At 41.8% G+C, this 21,414-nt stretch overlaps 20 pseudogenes; all 20 read left to right on the plus strand.

Moving 5' to 3' along the window:
• The first annotated feature begins 561 nt into the window (after positions 1–561).
• Positions 562–680, plus strand: LOC137110737 (5S ribosomal RNA; annotated as a pseudogene).
• Positions 681–1,548: 868 nt separating this feature from the next.
• LOC137110413 (5S ribosomal RNA) lies at positions 1,549–1,667 on the plus strand (annotated as a pseudogene).
• An 867-nt stretch (positions 1,668–2,534) lies between these two features.
• LOC137111384 (5S ribosomal RNA) lies at positions 2,535–2,653 on the plus strand (annotated as a pseudogene).
• An 857-nt stretch (positions 2,654–3,510) lies between these two features.
• LOC137111328 (5S ribosomal RNA) lies at positions 3,511–3,629 on the plus strand (annotated as a pseudogene).
• An 868-nt stretch (positions 3,630–4,497) lies between these two features.
• LOC137110739 (5S ribosomal RNA) lies at positions 4,498–4,616 on the plus strand (annotated as a pseudogene).
• An 857-nt stretch (positions 4,617–5,473) lies between these two features.
• Positions 5,474–5,592, plus strand: LOC137110272 (5S ribosomal RNA; annotated as a pseudogene).
• Positions 5,593–6,460: 868 nt separating this feature from the next.
• Positions 6,461–6,579, plus strand: LOC137110804 (5S ribosomal RNA; annotated as a pseudogene).
• An 857-nt stretch (positions 6,580–7,436) lies between these two features.
• Positions 7,437–7,555, plus strand: LOC137110590 (5S ribosomal RNA; annotated as a pseudogene).
• Positions 7,556–8,412: 857 nt separating this feature from the next.
• On the plus strand, positions 8,413–8,531 carry LOC137110602 (5S ribosomal RNA; annotated as a pseudogene).
• Positions 8,532–9,388: 857 nt separating this feature from the next.
• LOC137110613 (5S ribosomal RNA) lies at positions 9,389–9,507 on the plus strand (annotated as a pseudogene).
• An 857-nt stretch (positions 9,508–10,364) lies between these two features.
• Positions 10,365–10,483, plus strand: LOC137110648 (5S ribosomal RNA; annotated as a pseudogene).
• An 857-nt stretch (positions 10,484–11,340) lies between these two features.
• Positions 11,341–11,459, plus strand: LOC137110625 (5S ribosomal RNA; annotated as a pseudogene).
• Positions 11,460–12,323: 864 nt separating this feature from the next.
• On the plus strand, positions 12,324–12,442 carry LOC137110332 (5S ribosomal RNA; annotated as a pseudogene).
• Positions 12,443–13,299: 857 nt separating this feature from the next.
• Positions 13,300–13,418, plus strand: LOC137110273 (5S ribosomal RNA; annotated as a pseudogene).
• Positions 13,419–15,263: 1,845 nt separating this feature from the next.
• LOC137110740 (5S ribosomal RNA) lies at positions 15,264–15,382 on the plus strand (annotated as a pseudogene).
• Positions 15,383–17,205: 1,823 nt separating this feature from the next.
• LOC137111329 (5S ribosomal RNA) lies at positions 17,206–17,324 on the plus strand (annotated as a pseudogene).
• An 866-nt stretch (positions 17,325–18,190) lies between these two features.
• On the plus strand, positions 18,191–18,309 carry LOC137110742 (5S ribosomal RNA; annotated as a pseudogene).
• An 857-nt stretch (positions 18,310–19,166) lies between these two features.
• Positions 19,167–19,285, plus strand: LOC137110636 (5S ribosomal RNA; annotated as a pseudogene).
• Positions 19,286–20,142: 857 nt separating this feature from the next.
• On the plus strand, positions 20,143–20,261 carry LOC137110647 (5S ribosomal RNA; annotated as a pseudogene).
• Positions 20,262–21,118: 857 nt separating this feature from the next.
• LOC137110660 (5S ribosomal RNA) lies at positions 21,119–21,237 on the plus strand (annotated as a pseudogene).
• The last annotated feature ends 177 nt before the right edge of the window (positions 21,238–21,414 follow it).

Genomic DNA, 21,414 nt, shown 5'->3' on the forward strand with positions numbered 1-21,414 from the left:
TTTCTGGCATCAGCACCTGTTTGCTGTTCTTGGTTTCCAAACCTTATTTAGCATTTTTGAATTGTTAGGTTTGGTGCCGTGGTTTTGTTTATAAATTGTATATTTTGTAAATAGTATTAAATCTGTAGGGGTGGACTGCCATTTTTCTTTTGATTGTTTTCTCTTGTTTTCACATTAGGGAGTTAGGGTTAGCGACTGTCTTTTGGTTTGTTTCTTTCTATCAGGCTAGCTAGCACTTTCTGTGGGAAATGGCTTATTTTGTTTATTATGTTGGCCTTGGTTCGCCCTGAGTTGTAGTGTCATGTTTTGTTTGACACTTTCTTTCGTTTAAAATAAATATCATTCTGTTGGAACATCTCAATCCTGGATTTTGGTTTGGGGATCGGAGAGGGAACATGCAAATTTATCTTTGTATGTTTCACCCTGACCCCCTAGACAGGGGCGTAACAGACCAGTACAGTTATAGTACTTTGTACTTTGCCACATTTATCTTCTTCTTAGCAAGTGTCATGCATTCTGCTTCTCTAGCGTTTTTAAGAGCTGTTGATGATGTCAAATGCATGTTACGGCCACACCGCTCTCTAACCGCCCGATCTCGTCCGATCTCGGCAGCCAAATAGGGCCGGGCCTGGTTAGTACTTGGTAGGAAGACCGCCTGGGAATACCAGGTGCTGTAAGCTTTTTTGCTTGGGTTTACGGGCAGCACAAGCTGGTGTTACTGCCTATTTATTCATAGAAATTGTTCTATATTTTCATCAAATTTTGTTCTTTCATTGCTGTTTTGCTACTTTATTGGTTTGCCAACCATCGTGCTTCATTACTAGTAGACCATGTTACGGTCCTGGCCATATGTGTTGTTTTTATTTTCTTGTTCTTATAGGTGCCCTGCCTGATTGGCCGGATTGGGGGGCAGTACAGGAAGCTGATTGGTCCATCCTACACTTCCTGGAGTTTTAAAAGTACGGTTCCCAACAGCTAGCGAGGCTTTTTCTGGCATCAGCACCTGTTTGCTGTTCTTGGTTTCTAAACGTTATTTAGCATTTTTGAATTGTTAGGTTTTGTGCCGTGGTTTTGTTTATAAATTGTATATTTTGTAAATAGTATTAAATCTGTAGGGGTGGACTGCCATTTTTCTTTTGATTGTTTTCTCTTGTTTTCACATTAGGGAGTTAGGGTTAGCGACTGTCTTTTGGTTTGTTTCTTTCTATCAGGCTAGCTAGCACTTTCTGTGGGAAATGGCTTATTTTGTTTATTATGTTGGCCTTGGTTCGCCCTGAGTTGTAGTGTCATGTTTTGTTTGACACTTTCTTTCGTTTAAAATAAATATCATTCTGTTGGAACATCTCAATCCTGGATTTTGGTTTGGGGATCGGAGAGGGAACATGCAAATTTATCTTTGTATGTTTCACCCTGACCCCCTAGACAGGGGCGTAACAGACCAGTACAGTTATAGTACTTTGTACTTTGCCACATTTATCTTCTTCTTAGCAAGTGTCATGCATTCTGCTTCTCTAGCGTTTTTAGGAGCTGTTGATGATGTCAAATGCATGTTACGGCCACACCGCTCTCTAAGCGCCCGATCTCGTCCGATCTCGGCAGCCAAATAGGGCCGGGCCTGGTTAGTACTTGGTAGGAAGACCGCCTGGGAATACCAGGTGCTGTAAGCTTTTTTGCTTGGGTTTACGGGCAGCTCAAGCTGGTGGTACTGCCTATTTATTCATAGAAATTGTTCTATATTTTCATCAAATTTTGTTCTTTCATTGCTGTTTTGCTACTTTATTGGTTTGTCAACCATCGTGCTTCATTACTAGTAGACCATGTTACGGTCCTGGCCATATGTGTTGTTTTTATTTTCTTGTTCTTATAGGTGCCCTGCCTGATTGGCCGGATTTGGGGGAAGTACAGGAAGCTGATTGGTCCATCCTACACTTCCTGGAGTTTTAAAAGTACGGTTCCCAACAGCTAGCGAGGCTCTTTCTGGCAGCAGCACCTGTTTGCTGTTCTTGGTTTCCAAATCTTATTTAGCATTTTTGAATTGTTAGGTTTTGTGCCGTGGTTTTGTTTATAAATTGTATATTTTGTAAATAGTATTAAATCTGTAGGGGTGGACTGCCATTTTCTTTTGATTGTTTTCTCTTGTTTTCACATTAGGGAGTTAGGGTTAGCGACTATCTTTTGGTTTGTTTATTTCTATCAGGCTAGCTAGCACTTTCTGTGGGAAATGGCTTATTTTGTTTATTATGTTGGCCTTGGTTCGCCCTGAGTTGTAGTGTCATGTTTTGTTTGACAATTTCTTTCGTTTAAAATAAATATCATTCTGTTGGAACATCTCAATCCTGGATTTTGGTTTGAGGATCGGAGAGGGAACATGCAAATTTATCTTTGTATGTTTCACCCTGACCCCCTAGACAGGGGCGTAACAGACCAGTACAGTTATAGTACTTTGTACTTTGCCACATTTATCTTCTTCTTAGCAAGTGTCATGCATTCTGCTTCTCTAGCGTTTTTAAGAGCTGTTGATAATGTCAAATGCAGCTTACGGCCACACCGCTCTCTAAGCGCCCGATCTCGTCCGATCTCGGCAGCCAAATAGGGCCGGGCCTGGTTAGTACTTGGTAGGAAGACCGCCTGGGAATACCAGGTGCTGTAAGCTTTTTTGCTTGGGTTTACGGGCAGCTCAAGCTGGTGGTACTGCCTATTTATTCATAGAAATTGTTCTATATTTTCATCAAATTTTGTTCTTTCATTGCTGTTTTGCTACTTTATTGGTTTGTCAACCATCGTGCTTCATTACTAGTAGACCATGTTACGGTCCTGGCCATATGTGTTGTTTTTATTTTCTTGTTCTTATAGGTGCCCTGCCTGATTGGCCGGATTTGGGGGAAGTACAGGAAGCTGATTGGTCCATCCTACACTTCCTGGAGTTTTAAAAGTACGGTTCCCAACAGCTAGCGAGGCTCTTTCTGGCAGCAGCACCTGTTTGCTGTTATTGGTTTCCAAATCTTATTTAGCATTTTTGAATTGTTAGGTTTTGTGCCGTGGTTTTGTTTATAAATTGTATATTTTGTAAATAGTATTAAATCTGTAGGGGTGAACTGCCATTTTCTTTGGACTGTTTTCACATTAGGGAGTTAGGGTTAGCGACTGTCTTTTGGTTTGTTTCTTTCTATCAGGCTAGCTAGCACTTTCTGTGGGAAATGGCTTATTTTGTTTATTATGTTGGCCTTGGTTCGCCCTGAGTTGTAGTGTCATGTTTTGTTTGACACTTTCTTTCGTTTAAAATAAATATCATTCTGTTGGAACATCTCGATCCTGGATTTTGGTTTGGGGATCGGAGAGGGAACATGCTAATTTATCTTTGTATGTTGCACCCTGACCCCCTAGACAGGGGCGTAACAGACCAGTACAGTTATAGTACTTTGTACTTTGCCACATTTATCTTCTTCTTAGCAAGTGTCATGCATTCTGCTTCTCCAGCGTTTTTAAGAGCTGTTGATGATATCAAATGCAGCTTACGGCCACACCGCTCTCTAAACGCCCGATCTCGTCCGATCTCGGCAGCCAAATAGAGCCGGGCCTGGTTAGTACTTGGTAGGAAGACCGCCTGGGAATACCAGGTGCTGTAAGCTTTTTTGCTTGGGTTTACGGGCAGCACAAGCTGGTGTTACTGCCTATTTATTCATAGAAATTGTTCTATATTTTCATCAAATTTTGTTCTTTAATTGCTGTTTTGCTACTTTATTGGTTTGCCGACCATCGTGCTTCATTACTAGTAGACCATGTTACGGTCCTGGCCATATGTGTTGTTTTTATTTTCTTGTTCTTATAGGTGCCCTGCCTGATTGGCCGGATTGGGGGGCAGTACAGGAAGCTGATTGGTCCATCCTACACTTCCTGGAGTTTTAAAAGTACGGTTCCCAACAGCTAGCGAGGCTCTTTCTGGCATCAGCACCTGTTTGCTGTTCTTGGTTTCCAAACCTTATTTAGCATTTTTGAATTGTTAGGTTTGGTGCCGTGGTTTTGTTTATAAATTGTATATTTTGTAAATAGTATTAAATCTGTAGGGGTGGACTGCCATTTTTCTTTTGATTGTTTTCTCTTGTTTTCACATTAGGGAGTTAGGGTTAGCGACTGTCTTTTGGTTTGTTTCTTTCTATCAGGCTAGCTAGCACTTTCTGTGGGAAATGGCTTATTTTGTTTATTATGTTGGCCTTGGTTCGCCCTGAGTTGTAGTGTCATGTTTTGTTTGACACTTTCTTTCGTTTAAAATAAATATCATTCTGTTGGAACATCTCAATCCTGGATTTTGGTTTGGGGATCGGAGAGGGAACATGCAAATTTATCTTTGTATGTTTCACCCTGACCCCCTAGACAGGGGCGTAACAGACCAGTACAGTTATAGTACTTTGTACTTTGCCACATTTATCTTCTTCTTAGCAAGTGTCATGCATTCTGCTTCTCTAGCGTTTTTAAGAGCTGTTGATGATGTCAAATGCATGTTACGGCCACACCGCTCTCTAACCGCCCGATCTCGTCCGATCTCGGCAGCCAAATAGGGCCGGGCCTGGTTAGTACTTGGTAGGAAGACCGCCTGGGAATACCAGGTGCTGTAAGCTTTTTTGCTTGGGTTTACGGGCAGCACAAGCTGGTGTTACTGCCTATTTATTCATAGAAATTGTTCTATATTTTCATCAAATTTTGTTCTTTCATTGCTGTTTTGCTACTTTATTGGTTTGCCAACCATCGTGCTTCATTACTAGTAGACCATGTTACGGTCCTGGCCATATGTGTTGTTTTTATTTTCTTGTTCTTATAGGTGCCCTGCCTGATTGGCCGGATTGGGGGGCAGTACAGGAAGCTGATTGGTCCATCCTACACTTCCTGGAGTTTTAAAAGTACGGTTCCCAACAGCTAGCGAGGCTCTTTCTGGCATCAGCACCTGTTTGCTGTTCTTGGTTTCTAAACGTTATTTAGCATTTTTGAATTGTTAGGTTTTGTGCCGTGGTTTTGTTTATAAATTGTATATTTTGTAAATAGTATTAAATCTGTAGGGGTGGACTGCCATTTTCTTTGGACTGTTTTCACATTAGGGAGTTAGGGTTAGCGACTATCTTTTGGTTTGTTTATTTCTATCAGGCTAGCTAGCACTTTCTGTGGGAAATGGCTTATTTTGTTTATTATGTTGGCCTTGGTTCGCCCTGAGTTGTAGTGTCATGTTTTGTTTGACACTTTCTTTCGTTTAAAATAAATATCATTCTGTTGGAACATCTCGATTCTGGATTTTGGTTTGGGGATCGGAGAGGGAACATGCTAATTTATCTTTGTATGTTGCACCCTGACCCCCTAGACAGGGGCGTAACAGACCAGTACAGTTATAGTACTTTGTACTTTGCCACATTTATCTTCTTCTTAGCAAGTGTCATGCATTCTGCTTCTCCAGCGTTTTTAAGAGCTGTTGATGATGTCAAATGCAGCTTACGGCCACACCGCTCTCTGAGCGCCCGATCTCGTCCGATCTCGGCAGCCAAATAGGGCCGGACCTGGTTAGTACTTGGTAGGAAGACCGCCTGGGAATACCAGGTGCTGTAAGCTTTTTTGCTTGGGTTTACGGGCAGCACAAGCTGGTGTTACTGCCTATTTATTCATAAAAATTGTTCTATATTTTCATCAAATTTTGTTCTTTCATTGCTGTTTTGCTACTTTATTGGTTTGTCAACCATCGTGCTTCATTACTAGTAGACCATGTTACGGTCCTGGCCATATGTGTTGTTTTTATTTTCTTGTTCTTATAGGTGCCCTGCCTGATTGGCTGGATTGGGGGGCAGTACAGGAAGCTGATTGGTCCATCCTACACTTCCTGGAGTTTTAAAAGTATGGTTCCCAACAGCTAGCGAGGCTCTTTCTGGCATCAGCACCTGTTTGCTGTTCTTGGTTTCCAAACCTTATTTAGCATTTTTGAATTGTTAGGTTTTGTGCCGTGGTTTTGTTTATAAATTGTATATTTTGTAAATAGTATTAAATCTGTAGGGGTGGACTGCCATTTTTCTTTTGATTGTTTTCTCTTGTTTTCACATTAGGGAGTTAGGGTTAGCGACTGTCTTTTGGTTTGTTTCTTTCTATCAGGCTAGCTAGCACTTTCTGTGGGAAATGGCTTATTTTGTTTATTATGTTGGCCTTGGTTCGCCCTGAGTTGTAGTGTCATGTTTTGTTTGACACTTTCTTTCGTTTAAAATAAATATCATTCTGTTGGAACATCTCGATCCTGGATTTTGGTTTGGGGATCGGAGAGGGAACATGCTAATTTATCTTTGTATGTTGCACCCTGACCCCCTAGACAGGGGCGTAACAGACCAGTACAGTTATAGTACTTTGTACTTTGCCACATTTATCTTCTTCTTAGCAAGTGTCATGCATTCTGCTTCTCTAGCGTTTTTAAGAGCTGTTGATGATGTCAAATGCATGTTACGGCCACACCGCTCTCTAACCGCCCGATCTCGTCCGATCTCGGCAGCCAAATAGGGCCGGGCCTGGTTAGTACTTGGTAGGAAGGCCTCCTGGGAATACCAGGTGCTGTAAGCTTTTTTGCTTGGGTTTACGGGCAGCTCAAGCTGGTGTTACTGCCTATTTATTCATAGAAATTGTTCTATATTTTCATCAAATTTTGTTCTTTCATTGCTGTTTTGCTACTTTATTGGTTTGCCAACCATCGTGCTTCATTACTAGTAGACCATGTTACGGTCCTGGCCATATGTGTTGTTTTTATTTTCTTGTTCTTATAGGTGCCCTGCCTGATTGGCCGGATTGGGGGGCAGTACAGGAAGCTGATTGGTCCATCCTACACTTCCTGGAGTTTTAAAAGTACGGTTCCCAACAGCTAGCGAGGCTCTTTCTGGCATCAGCACCTGTTTGCTGTTCTTGGTTTCTAAACGTTATTTAGCATTTTTGAATTGTTAGGTTTTGTGCCGTGGTTTTGTTTATAAATTGTATATTTTGTAAATAGTATTAAATCTGTAGGGGTGAACTGCCATTTTCTTTGGACTGTTTTCACATTAGGGAGTTAGGGTTAGCGACTGTCTTTTGGTTTGTTTATTTCTATCAGGCTAGCTAGCACTCTCTGTGGGAAATGGCTTATTTTGTTTATTATGTTGGCCTTGGTTCGCCCTGAGTTGTAGTGTCATGTTTTGTTTGACACTTTCTTTCGTTTAAAATAAATATCATTCTGTTGGAACATCTCGATCCTGGATTTTGGTTTGGGGATCGGAGAGGGAACATGCTAATTTATCTTTGTATGTGGCACCCTGACCCCCTAGACAGGGGCGTAACAGACCAGTACAGTTATAGTACTTTGTACTTTGCCACATTTATCTTCTTCTTAGCAAGTGTCATGCATTCTGCTTCTCCAGCGTTTTTAAGAGCTGTTGATGATGTCAAATGCAGCTTACGGCCACACCGCTCTCTAAGCGCCCGATCTCGTCCGATCTCGGCAGCCAAATAGAGCCGGGCCTGGTTAGTACTTGGTAGGAAGACCGCCTGGGAATACCAGGTGCTGTAAGCTTTTTTGCTTGGGTTTACGGGCAGCACAAGCTGGTGTTACTGCCTATTTATTTGTAGAAATTGTTCTATATTTTCATCAAATTTTGTTCTTTCATTGCTGTTTTGCTACTTTATTGGTTTGCCAACCATCGTGCTTCATTACTAGTAGACCATGTTACGGTCCTGGCCATATGTGTTGTTTTTATTTTCTTGTTCTTATAGGTGCCCTGCCTGATTGGCCGGATTGGGGGGCAGTACAGGAAGCTGATTGGTCCATCCTACACTTCCTGGAGTTTTAAAAGTACGGTTCCCAACAGCTAGCGAGGCTCTTTCTGGCATCAGCACCTGTTTGCTGTTCTTGGTTTCCAAACCTTATTTAGCATTTTTGAATTGTTAGGTTTTGTGCCGTGGTTTTGTTTATAAATTGTATATTTTGTAAATAGTATTAAATCTGTAGGGGTGAACTGCCATTTTCTTTGGACTGTTTTCACATTAGGGAGTTAGGGTTAGCGACTGTCTTTTGGTTTGTTTATTTCTATCAGGCTAGCTAGCACTCTCTGTGGGAAATGGCTTATTTTGTTTATTATGTTGGCCTTGGTTCGCCCTGAGTTGTAGTGTCATGTTTTGTTTGACACTTTCTTTCGTTTAAAATAAATATCATTCTGTTGGAACATCTCGATCCTGGATTTTGGTTTGGGGATCGGAGAGGGAACATGCTAATTTATCTTTGTATGTGGCACCCTGACCCCCTAGACAGGGGCGTAACAGACCAGTACAGTTATAGTACTTTGTACTTTGCCACATTTATCTTCTTCTTAGCAAGTGTCATGCATTCTGCTTCTCCAGCGTTTTTAAGAGCTGTTGATGATGTCAAATGCAGCTTACGGCCACACCGCTCTCTAAGCGCCCGATCTCGTCCGATCTCGGCAGCCAAATAGAGCCGGGCCTGGTTAGTACTTGGTAGGAAGACCGCCTGGGAATACCAGGTGCTGTAAGCTTTTTTGCTTGGGTTTACGGGCAGCACAAGCTGGTGTTACTGCCTATTTATTCGTAGAAATTGTTCTATATTTTCATCAAATTTTGTTCTTTCATTGCTGTTTTGCTACTTTATTGGTTTGCCAACCATCGTGCTTCATTACTAGTAGACCATGTTACGGTCCTGGCCATATGTGTTGTTTTTATTTTCTTGTTCTTATAGGTGCCCTGCCTGATTGGCCGGATTGGGGGGCAGTACAGGAAGCTGATTGGTCCATCCTACACTTCCTGGAGTTTTAAAAGTACGGTTCCCAACAGCTAGCGAGGCTCTTTCTGGCATCAGCACCTGTTTGCTGTTCTTGGTTTCCAAACCTTATTTAGCATTTTTGAATTGTTAGGTTTTGTGCCGTGGTTTTGTTTATAAATTGTATATTTTGTAAATAGTATTAAATCTGTAGGGGTGAACTGCCATTTTCTTTGGACTGTTTTCACATTAGGGAGTTAGGGTTAGCGACTGTCTTTTGGTTTGTTTATTTCTATCAGGCTAGCTAGCACTCTCTGTGGGAAATGGCTTATTTTGTTTATTATGTTGGCCTTGGTTCGCCCTGAGTTGTAGTGTCATGTTTTGTTTGACACTTTCTTTCGTTTAAAATAAATATCATTCTGTTGGAACATCTCGATCCTGGATTTTGGTTTGGGGATCGGAGAGGGAACATGCTAATTTATCTTTGTATGTGGCACCCTGACCCCCTAGACAGGGGCGTAACAGACCAGTACAGTTATAGTACTTTGTACTTTGCCACATTTATCTTCTTCTTAGCAAGTGTCATGCATTCTGCTTCTCCAGCGTTTTTAAGAGCTGTTGATGATGTCAAATGCAGCTTACGGCCACACCGCTCTCTAAGCGCCCGATCTCGTCCGATCTCGGCAGCCAAATAGAGCCGGGCCTGGTTAGTACTTGGTAGGAAGACCGCCTGGGAATACCAGGTGCTGTAAGCTTTTTTGCTTGGGTTTACGGGCAGCACAAGCTGGTGTTACTGCCTATTTATTCATAGAAATTGTTCTATATTTTCATCAAATTTTGTTCTTTCATTGCTGTTTTGCTACTTTATTGGTTTGTCAACCATCGTGCTTCATTACTAATAGACCATGTTACGGTCCTGGCCATATGTGTTGTTTTTATTTTCTTGTTCTTATAGGTGCCCTGCCTGATTGGCCGGATTGGGGGGCAGTACCGGAAGCTGAGTGGTCCATCCTACACTTCCTGGAGTTTTAAAAGTACGGTTCCCAACAGCTAGCGAGGCTCTTTCTGGCATCAGCACCTGTTTGCTGTTCTTGGTTTCCAAACCTTATTTAGTATTTCTGAATTGTTAGGTTTTGTGCCGTGGTTTTGTTTATAAATTGTATATTTTGTAAATAGTATTAAATCTGTAGGGGTGAACTACCATTTTCTTTGGACTGTTTTCACATTAGGGAGTTAGGGTTAGCGACTGTCTTTTGGTTTGTTTATTTCTATCAGGCTAGCTAGCACTTTCTGTGGGAAATGGCTTATTTTGTTTATTATGTTGGCCTTGGTTCGCCCTGAGTTGTAGTGTCATGTTTTGTTTGACACTTTCTTTCGTTTAAAATAAATATCATTCTGTTGGAACATCTCGATCCTGGATTTTGGTTTGGGGATCGGAGAGGGAACATGCTAATTTATCTTTGTATGTTGCACCCTGACCCCCTAGACAGGGGCGTAACAGACCAGTACAGTTATAGTACTTTGTACTTTGCCACATTTATCTTCTTCTTAGCAAGTGTCATGCATTCTGCTTCTCCAGCGTTTTTGAGAGCTGTTGATGATGTCAAATGCAGCTTATGGCCACACTGCTCTCTAAGCGCCCGATCCCGTCCGATCTCGGCAGCCAAATAGGGCCGGGCCTTGTTAGTACTTGGTAGGAAGACCGCCTGGGAATACCAGGTGCTGTAAGCTTCTTTGCTTGGGTTTACGGGCAGCACAAGCTGGTGTTACTGCCTATTTATTCATAGAAATTGTTCTATATTTTCATCAAATTTTGTTCTTTCATTGCTGTTTTGCTACTTTATTGGTTTGCCAACCATCGTGCTTCATTACTAGTAGACCATGTTACGGTCCTGGCCATATGTGTTGTTTTTATTTTCTTGTTCTTATAGGTGCCCTGCCTGATTGGCTGGATTGGGGGGCAGTACAGGAAGCTGATTGGTCCATCCTACACTTCCTGGAGTTTTAAAAGTACGGTTCCCAACAGCTAGCGAGGCTCTTTCTGGCATCAGCACCTGTTTGCTGTTCTTGGTTTCCAAACCTTATTTAGCATTTTTGAATTGTTAGGTTTTGTGCCGTGGTTTTGTTTATAAATTGTATATTTTGTAAATAGTATTAAATCTGTAGGGGTGAACTGCCATTTTCTTTGGACTGTTTTCACATTAGGGAGTTAGGGTTAGCGACTGTCTTTTGGTTTGTTTATTTCTATCAGGCTAGCTAGCACTTTCTGTGGGAAATGGCTTATTTTGTTTATTATGTTGGCCTTGGTTCGCCCTGAGTTGTAGTGTCATGTTTTGTTTGACACTTTCTTTCGTTTAAAATAAATATCATTCTGTTGGAACATCTCGATCCTGGATTTTGGTTTGGGGATCGGAGAGGGAATATGCTAATTTATCTTTGTATGTTGCACCCTGACCCCCTAGACAGGGGCGTAACAGACCAGTACAGTTATAGTACTTTGTACGTTGCCACATTTATCTTCTTCTTAGCAAGTGTCATGCATTCTGCTTCTCCAGCGTTTTTAAGAGCTGTTGATGATATCAAATGCAGCTTACGGCCACACCGCTCTCTAAGCGCCCGATCTCGTCCGATCTCGGCAGCCAAATAGAGCCGGGCCTGGTTAGTACTTGGTAGGAAGACCGCCTGGGAATACCAGGTGCTGTAAGCTTTTTTGCTTGGGTTTACGGGCAGCACAAGCTGGTGTTACTGCCTATTTATTCATAGAAATTGTTCTATATTTTCATCAAATTTTGTTCTTTCATTGCTGTTTTGCTACTTTATTGGTTTGTCAACCATCGTGCTTCATTACTAGTAGACCATGTTACGGTCCTGGCCATATGTGTTGTTTTTATTTTCTTGTTCTTATAGGTGCCCTGCCTGATTGGCTGGATTGGGGGGCAGTACAGGAAGCTGATTGGTCCATCCTACACTTCCTGGAGTTTTAAAAGTATGGTTCCCAACAGCTAGCGAGGCTCTTTCTGGCATCAGCACCTGTTTGCTGTTCTTGGTTTCCAAACCTTATTTAGCATTTTTGAATTGTTAGGTTTTGTGCCGTGGTTTTGTTTATAAATTGTATATTTTGTAAATAGTATTAAATCTGTAGGGGTGGACTGCCATTTTTCTTTTGATTGTTTTCTTTTGTTTTCACATTAGGGAGTTAGGGTTAGCGACTGTCTTTTGGTTTGTTTCTATCAGGCTAGCTAGCACTTTCTGTGGGAAATGGCTTATTTTGTTTATTATGTTGGCCTTGGTTCGCCCTGAGTTGTAGTGTCATGTTTTGTTTGACACTTTCTTTCGTTTAAAATAAATATCATTCTGTTGGAACATCTCAATCCTGGATTTTGGTTTGGGGATCGGAGAGGGAACATGCAAATTTATCTTTGTATGTTTCACCCTGACCCCCTAGACAGGGGCGTAACAGACCAGTACAGTTATAGTACTTTGTACTTTGCCACATTTATCTTCTTCTTAGCAAGTGTCATGCATTCTGCTTCTCTAGCGTTTTTAAGAGCTGTTGATGATGTCAAATGCATGTTACGGCCACACCGCTCTCTAAGCGCCCGATCTCGTCCGATCTCGGCAGCCAAATAGAGCCGGGCCTGGTTAGTACTTGGTAGGAAGACCGCCTGGGAATACCAGGTGCTGTAAGCTTTTTTGCTTGGGTTTACGGGCAGCTCAAGCTGGTGTTACTGCCTATTTATTCATAGAAATTGTTCTATATTTTCATCAAATTTTGTTCTTTCATTGCTGTTTTGCTACTTTATTGGTTTGTCAACCATCGTGCTTCATTACTAGTAGACCATGTTACGGTCATGGCCATATGTGTTGTTTTTATTTTCTTGTTCTTATAGGTGCCCTGCCTGATTGGCCGGATTTGGGGGAAGTACAGGAAGCTGATTGGTCCATCCTACACTTCCTGGAGTTTTAAAAGTACGGTTCCCAACAGCTAGCGAGGCTCTTTCTGGCAGCAGCACCTGTTTGCTGTTCTTAGTTTCCAAATCTTATTTAGCATTTTTGAATTGTTAGGTTTTGTGCCGTGGTTTTGTTTATAAATTGTATATTTTGTAAATAGTATTAAATCTGTAGGGGTGGACTGCCATTTTCTTTGGACTGTTTTCACATTAGGGAGTTAGGGTTAGCGACTATCTTTTGGTTTGTTTATTTCTATCAGGCTAGCTAGCACTTTCTGTGGGAAATGGCTTATTTTGTTTATTATGTTGGCCTTGGTTCGCCCTGAGTTGTAGTGTCATGTTTTGTTTGACACTTTCTTTCGTTTAAAATAAATATCATTCTGTTGGAACATCTCGATTCTGGATTTTGGTTTGGGGATCGGAGAGGGAACATGCTAATTTATCTTTGTATGTTGCACCCTGACCCCCTAGACAGGGGCGTAACAGACCAGTACAGTTATAGTACTTTGTACTTTGCCACATTTATCTTCTTCTTAGCAAGTGTCATGCATTCTGCTTCTCCAGCGTTTTTAAGAGCTGTTGATGATGTCAAATGCAGCTTACGGCCACACCGCTCTCTGAGCGCCCGATCTCGTCCGATCTCGGCAGCCAAATAGGGCCGGACCTGGTTAGTACTTGGTAGGAAGACCGCCTGGGAATACCAGGTGCTGTAAGCTTTTTTGCTTGGGTTTACGGGCAGCACAAGCTGGTGTTACTGCCTATTTATTCATAAAAATTGTTCTATATTTTCATCAAATTTTGTTCTTTCATTGCTGTTTTGCTACTTTATTGGTTTGTCAACCATCGTGCTTCATTACTAGTAGACCATGTTACGGTCCTGGCCATATGTGTTGTTTTTATTTTCTTGTTCTTATAGGTGCCCTGCCTGATTGGCTGGATTGGGGGGCAGTACAGGAAGCTGATTGGTCCATCCTACACTTCCTGGAGTTTTAAAAGTATGGTTCCCAACAGCTAGCGAGGCTCTTTCTGGCATCAGCACCTGTTTGCTGTTCTTGGTTTCCAAACCTTATTTAGCATTTTTGAATTGTTAGGTTTTGTGCCGTGGTTTTGTTTATAAATTGTATATTTTGTAAATAGTATTAAATCTGTAGGGGTGGACTGCCATTTTTCTTTTGATTGTTTTCTCTTGTTTTCACATTAGGGAGTTAGGGTTAGCGACTGTCTTTTGGTTTGTTTCTTTCTATCAGGCTAGCTAGCACTTTCTGTGGGAAATGGCTTATTTTGTTTATTATGTTGGCCTTGGTTCGCCCTGAGTTGTAGTGTCATGTTTTGTTTGACACTTTCTTTCGTTTAAAATAAATATCATTCTGTTGGAACATCTCAATCCTGGATTTTGGTTTGGGGATCGGAGAGGGAACATGCAAATTTATCTTTGTATGTTTCACCCTGACCCCCTAGACAGGGGCGTAACAGACCAGTACAGTTATAGTACTTTGTACTTTGCCACATTTATCTTCTTCTTAGCAAGTGTCATGCCTTCTGCTTCTCTAGCGTTTTTAAGAGCTGTTGATGATGTCAAATGCATGTTACGGCCACACCGCTCTCTAAGCGTCCGATCTCGGCAGCCAAATAGGGCCGGGCCTGGTTAGTACTTGGTAGGAAGACCGCCTGGGAATACCAGGTGCTGTAAGCTTTTTTGCTTGGGTTTACGGGCAGCACAAGCTGGTGTTACTGCCTATTTATTCATAGAAATTGTTCTATATTTTCATCAAATTTTGTTCTTTAATTGCTGTTTTGCTACTTTATTGGTTTGCCGACCATCGTGCTTCATTACTAGTAGACCATGTTACGGTCCTGGCCATATGTGTTGTTTTTATTTTCTTGTTCTTATAGGTGCCCTGCCTGATTGGCCGGATTGGGGGGCAGTACAGGAAGCTGATTGGTCCATCCTACACTTCCTGGAGTTTTAAAAGTACGGTTCCCAACAGCTAGCGAGGCTCTTTCTGGCATCAGCACCTGTTTGCTGTTCTTGGTTTCCAAACCTTATTTAGCATTTTTGAATTGTTAGGTTTGGTGCCGTGGTTTTGTTTATAAATTGTATATTTTGTAAATAGTATTAAATCTGTAGGGGTGGACTGCCATTTTTCTTTTGATTGTTTTCTCTTGTTTTCACATTAGGGAGTTAGGGTTAGCGACTGTCTTTTGGTTTGTTTCTTTCTATCAGGCTAGCTAGCACTTTCTGTGGGAAATGGCTTATTTTGTTTATTATGTTGGCCTTGGTTCGCCCTGAGTTGTAGTGTCATGTTTTGTTTGACACTTTCTTTCGTTTAAAATAAATATCATTCTGTTGGAACATCTCGATCCTGGATTTTGGTTTGGGGATCGGAGAGGGAACATGCAAATTTATCTTTGTATGTTTCACCCTGACCCCCTAGACAGGGGCGTAACAGACCAGTACAGTTATAGTACTTTGTACTTTGCCACATTTATCTTCTTCTTAGCAAGTGTCATGCATTCTGCTTCTCTAGCGTTTTTAAGAGCTGTTGATGATGTCAAATGCATGTTACGGCCACACCGCTCTCTAACCGCCCGATCTCGTCCGATCTCGGCAGCCAAATAGGGCCGGGCCTGGTTAGTACTTGGTAGGAAGACCGCCTGGGAATACCAGGTGCTGTAAGCTTTTTTGCTTGGGTTTACGGGCAGCTCAAGCTGGTGTTACTGCCTATTTATTCATAGAAATTGTTCTATATTTTCATCAAATTTTGTTCTTTCATTGCTGTTTTGCTACTTTATTGGTTTGCCAACCATCGTGCTTCATTACTAGTAGACCATGTTACGGTCCTGGCCATATGTGTTGTTTTTATTTTCTTGTTCTTATAGGTGCCCTGCCTGATTGGCCGGATTGGGGGGCAGTACAGGAAGCTGATTGGTCCATCCTACACTTCCTGGAGTTTTAAAAGTACGGTTCCCAACAGCTAGCGAGGCTCTTTCTGGCATCAGCACCTGTTTGCTGTTCTTGGTTTCTAAACGTTATTTAGCATTTTTGAATTGTTAGGTTTTGTGCCGTGGTTTTGTTTATAAATTGTATATTTTGTAAATAGTATTAAATCTGTAGGGGTGAACTGCCATTTTCTTTGGACTGTTTTCACATTAGGGAGTTAGGGTTAGCGACTGTCTTTTGGTTTGTTTATTTCTATCAGGCTAGCTAGCACTCTCTGTGGGAAATGGCTTATTTTGTTTATTATGTTGGCCTTGGTTCGCCCTGAGTTGTAGTGTCATGTTTTGTTTGACACTTTCTTTCGTTTAAAATAAATATCATTCTGTTGGAACATCTCGATCCTGGATTTTGGTTTGGGGATCGGAGAGGGAACATGCTAATTTATCTTTGTATGTGGCACCCTGACCCCCTAGACAGGGGCGTAACAGACCAGTACAGTTATAGTACTTTGTACTTTGCCACATTTATCTTCTTCTTAGCAAGTGTCATGCATTCTGCTTCTCCAGCGTTTTTAAGAGCTGTTGATGATGTCAAATGCAGCTTATGGCCACACCGCTCTCTAAGCGTCCGATCTTGGCAGCCAAATAGGGCCGGGCCTGGTTAGTACTTGGTAGGAAGACCGCCTGGGAATACCAGGTGCTGTAAGCTTTTTTGCTTGGGTTTACGGGCAGCTCAAGCTGGTGTTACTGCCTATTTATTCATAGAAATTGTTCTATATTTTCATCAAATTTTGTTCTTTCATTGCTGTTTTGCTACTTTATTGGTTTGTCAACCATCGTGCTTCATTACTAGTAGACCATGTTACGGTCCTGGCCATATGTGTTGTTTTTATTTTCTTGTTCTTATAGGTGCCCTGCCTGATTGGCCGGATTTGGGGGAAGTACAGGAAGCTGATTGGTCCATCCTACACTTCCTGGAGTTTTAAAAGTACGGTTCCCAACAGCTAGCGAGGCTCTTTCTAGCATCAGCACCTGTTTGCTGTTCTTGGTTTCCAAACCTTATTTAGCATTTTTGAATTGTTAGGTTTTGTGCCGTGGTTTTGTTTATAAATTGTATATTTTGTAAATAGTATTAAATCTGTAGGGGTGAACTGCCATTTTCTTTGGACTGTTTTCACATTAGGGAGTTAGGGTTAGCGACTGTCTTTTGGTTTGTTTCTTTCTATCAGGCTAGCTAGCACTTTCTGTGGGAAATGGCTTATTTTGTTTATTATGTTGGCCTTGGTTCGCCCTGAGTTGTAGTGTCATGTTTTGTTTGACACTTTCTTTCGTTTAAAATAAATATCATTCTGTTGGAACATCTCGATCCTGGATTTTGGTTTGGGGATCGGAGAGGGAACATGCTAATTTATCTTTGTATGTTGCACCCTGACCCCCTAGACAGGGGCGTAACAGACCAGTACAGTTATAGTACTTTGTACTTTGCCACATTTATCTTCTTCTTAGCAAGTGTCATGCATTCTGCTTCTCCAGCGTTTTTAAGAGCTGTTGATGATATCAAATGCAGCTTACGGCCACACCGCTCTCTAAACGCCCGATCTCGTCCGATCTCGGCAGCCAAATAGAGCCGGGCCTGGTTAGTACTTGGTAGGAAGACCGCCTGGGAATACCAGGTGCTGTAAGCTTTTTTGCTTGGGTTTACGGGCAGCACAAGCTGGTGTTACTGCCTATTTATTCATAGAAATTGTTCTATATTTTCATCAAATTTTGTTCTTTAATTGCTGTTTTGCTACTTTATTGGTTTGCCGACCATCGTGCTTCATTACTAGTAGACCATGTTACGGTCCTGGCCATATGTGTTGTTTTTATTTTCTTGTTCTTATAGGTGCCCTGCCTGATTGGCCGGATTGGGGGGCAGTACAGGAAGCTGATTGGTCCATCCTACACTTCCTGGAGTTTTAAAAGTACGGTTCCCTAGCTAGCGAGGCTCTTTCTGGCATCAGCACCTGTTTGCTGTTCTTGGTTTCCAAACCTTATTTAGCATTTTTGAATTGTTAGGTTTGGTGCCGTGGTTTTGTTTATAAATTGTATATTTTGTAAATAGTATTAAATCTGTAGGGGTGGACTGCCATTTTTCTTTTGATTGTTTTCTCTTGTTTTCACATTAGGGAGTTAGGGTTAGCGACTGTCTTTTGGTTTGTTTCTTTCTATCAGGCTAGCTAGCACTTTCTGTGGGAAATGGCTTATTTTGTTTATTATGTTGGCCTTGGTTCGCCCTGAGTTGTAGTGTCATGTTTTGTTTGACACTTTCTTTCGTTTAAAATAAATATCATTCTGTTGGAACATCTCAATCCTGGATTTTGGTTTGGGGATCGGAGAGGGAACATGCAAATTTATCTTTGTATGTTTCTCCCTGACCCCCTAGACAGGGGCGTAACAGACCAGTACAGTTATAGTACTTTGTACTTTGCCACATTTATCTTCTTCTTAGCAAGTGTCATGCATTCTGCTTCTCTAGCGTTTTTAAGAGCTGTTGATGATGTCAAATGCATGTTACGGCCACACCGCTCTCTAACCGCCCGATCTCGTCCGATCTCGGCAGCCAAATAGGGCCGGGCCTGGTTAGTACTTGGTAGGAAGACCGCCTGGGAATACCAGGTGCTGTAAGCTTTTTTGCTTGGGTTTACGGGCAGCTCAAGCTGGTGTTACTGCCTATTTATTCATAGAAATTGTTCTATATTTTCATCAAATTTTGTTCTTTCATTGCTGTTTTGCTACTTTATTGGTTTGCCAACCATCGTGCTTCATTACTAGTAGACCATGTTACGGTCCTGGCCATATGTGTTGTTTTTATTTTCTTGTTCTTATAGGTGCCCTGCCTGATTGGCCGGATTGGGGGGCAGTACAGGAAGCTGATTGGTCCATCCTACACTTCCTGGAGTTTTAAAAGTACGGTTCCCAACAGCTAGCGAGGCTCTTTCTGGCATCAGCACCTGTTTGCTGTTCTTGGTTTCTAAACGTTATTTAGCATTTTTGAATTGTTAGGTTTTGTGCCGTGGTTTTGTTTATAAATTGTATATTTTGTAAATAGTATTAAATCTGTAGGGGTGAACTGCCATTTTCTTTGGACTGTTTTCACATTAGGGAGTTAGGGTTAGCGACTGTCTTTTGGTTTGTTTATTTCTATCAGGCTAGCTAGCACTCTCTGTGGGAAATGGCTTATTTTGTTTATTATGTTGGCCTTGGTTCGCCCTGAGTTGTAGTGTCATGTTTTGTTTGACACTTTCTTTCGTTTAAAATAAATATCATTCTGTTGGAACATCTCGATCCTGGATTTTGGTTTGGGGATCGGAGAGGGAACATGCTAATTTATCTTTGTATGTGGCACCCTGACCCCCTAGACAGGGGCGTAACAGACCAGTACAGTTATAGTACTTTGTACTTTGCCACATTTATCTTCTTCTTAGCAAGTGTCATGCATTCTGCTTCTCCAGCGTTTTTAAGAGCTGTTGATGATGTCAAATGCAGCTTACGGCCACACCGCTCTCTAAGCGCCCGATCTCGTCCGATCTCGGCAGCCAAATAGAGCCGGGCCTGGTTAGTACTTGGTAGGAAGACCGCCTGGGAATACCAGGTGCTGTAAGCTTTTTTGCTTGGGTTTACGGGCAGCACAAGCTGGTGTTACTGCCTATTTATTCGTAGAAATTGTTCTATATTTTCATCAAATTTTGTTCTTTCATTGCTGTTTTGCTACTTTATTGGTTTGCCAACCATCGTGCTTCATTACTAGTAGACCATGTTACGGTCCTGGCCATATGTGTTGTTTTTATTTTCTTGTTCTTATAGGTGCCCTGCCTGATTGGCCGGATTGGGGGGCAGTACAGGAAGCTGATTGGTCCATCCTACACTTCCTGGAGTTTTAAAAGTACGGTTCCCAACAGCTAGCGAGGCTCTTTCTAGCATCAGCACCTGTTTGCTGTTCTTGGTTTCCAAACCTTATTTAGCATTTTTGAATTGTTAGGTTTTGTGCCGTGGTTTTGTTTATAAATTGTATATTTTGTAAATAGTATTAAATCTGTAGGGGTGAACTGCCATTTTCTTTGGACTGTTTTCACATTAGGGAGTTAGGGTTAGCGACTGTCTTTTGGTTTGTTTATTTCTATCAGGCTAGCTAGCACTCTCTGTGGGAAATGGCTTATTTTGTTTATTATGTTGGCCTTGGTTCGCCCTGAGTTGTAGTGTCATGTTTTGTTTGACACTTTCTTTCGTTTAAAATAAATATCATTCTGTTGGAACATCTCGATCCTGGATTTTGGTTTGGGGATCGGAGAGGGAACATGCTAATTTATCTTTGTATGTGGCACCCTGACCCCCTAGACAGGGGCGTAACAGACCAGTACAGTTATAGTACTTTGTACTTTGCCACATTTATCTTCTTCTTAGCAAGTGTCATGCATTCTGCTTCTCCAGCGTTTTTAAGAGCTGTTGATGATGTCAAATGCAGCTTACGGCCACACCGCTCTCTAAGCGCCCGATCTCGTCCGATCTCGGCAGCCAAATAGAGCCGGGCCTGGTTAGTACTTGGTAGGAAGACCGCCTGGGAATACCAGGTGCTGTAAGCTTTTTTGCTTGGGTTTACGGGCAGCACAAGCTGGTGTTACTGCCTATTTATTCGTAGAAATTGTTCTATATTTTCATCAAATTTTGTTCTTTCATTGCTGTTTTGCTACTTTATTGGTTTGCCAACCATCGTGCTTCATTACTAGTAGACCATGTTACGGTCCTGGCCATATGTGTTGTTTTTATTTTCTTGTTCTTATAGGTGCCCTGCCTGATTGGCCGGATTGGGGGGCAGTACAGGAAGCTGATTGGTCCATCCTACACTTCCTGGAGTTTTAAAAGTACGGTTCCCAACAGCTAGCGAGGCTCTTTCTGGCATCAGCACCTGTTTGCTGTTCTTGGTTTCCAAACCTTATTTAGCATTTTTGAATTGTTAGGTTTTGTGCCGTGGTTTTGTTTATAAATTGTATATTTTGTAAATAGTATTAAATCTGTAGGGGTGAACTGCCATTTTCTTTGGACTGTTTTCACATTAGGGAGTTAGGGTTAGCGACTGTCTTTTGGTTTGTTTATTTCTATCAGGCTAGCTAGCACTCTCTGTGGGAAATGGCTTATTTTGTTTATTATGTTGGCCTTGGTTCGCCCTGAGTTGTAGTGTCATGTTTTGTTTGACACTTTCTTTCGTTTAAAATAAATATCATTCTGTTGGAACATCTCGATCCTGGATTTTGGTTTGGGGATCGGAGAGGGAACATGCTAATTTATCTTTGTATGTGGCACCCTGACCCCCTAGACAGGGGCGTAACAGACCAGTACAGTTATAGTACTTTGTACTTTGCCACATTTATCTTCTTCTTAGCAAGTGTCATGCATTCTGCTTCTCCAGCGTTTTTAAGAGCTGTTGATGATGTCAAATGCAGCTTACGGCCACACCGCTCTCTAAGCGCCCGATCTCGTCCGATCTCGGCAGCCAAATAGAGCCGGGCCTGGTTAGTACTTGGTAGGAAGACCGCCTGGGAATACCAGGTGCTGTAAGCTTTTTTGCTTGGGTTTACGGGCAGCACAAGCTGGTGTTACTGCCTATTTATTCATAGAAAATGTTCTATATTTTCATCAAATTTTGTTCTTTCATTGCTGTTTTGCTACTTTATTGGTTTGTCAACCATCGTGCTTCATTACTAATAGACCATGTTACGGTCCTGGCCATATGTGTTG

Source organism: Channa argus, unplaced genomic scaffold (genome assembly GCF_033026475.1).
Source record: "Channa argus isolate prfri unplaced genomic scaffold, Channa argus male v1.0 Contig009, whole genome shotgun sequence".
Taxonomy (NCBI): domain Eukaryota; kingdom Metazoa; phylum Chordata; class Actinopteri; order Anabantiformes; family Channidae; genus Channa; species Channa argus.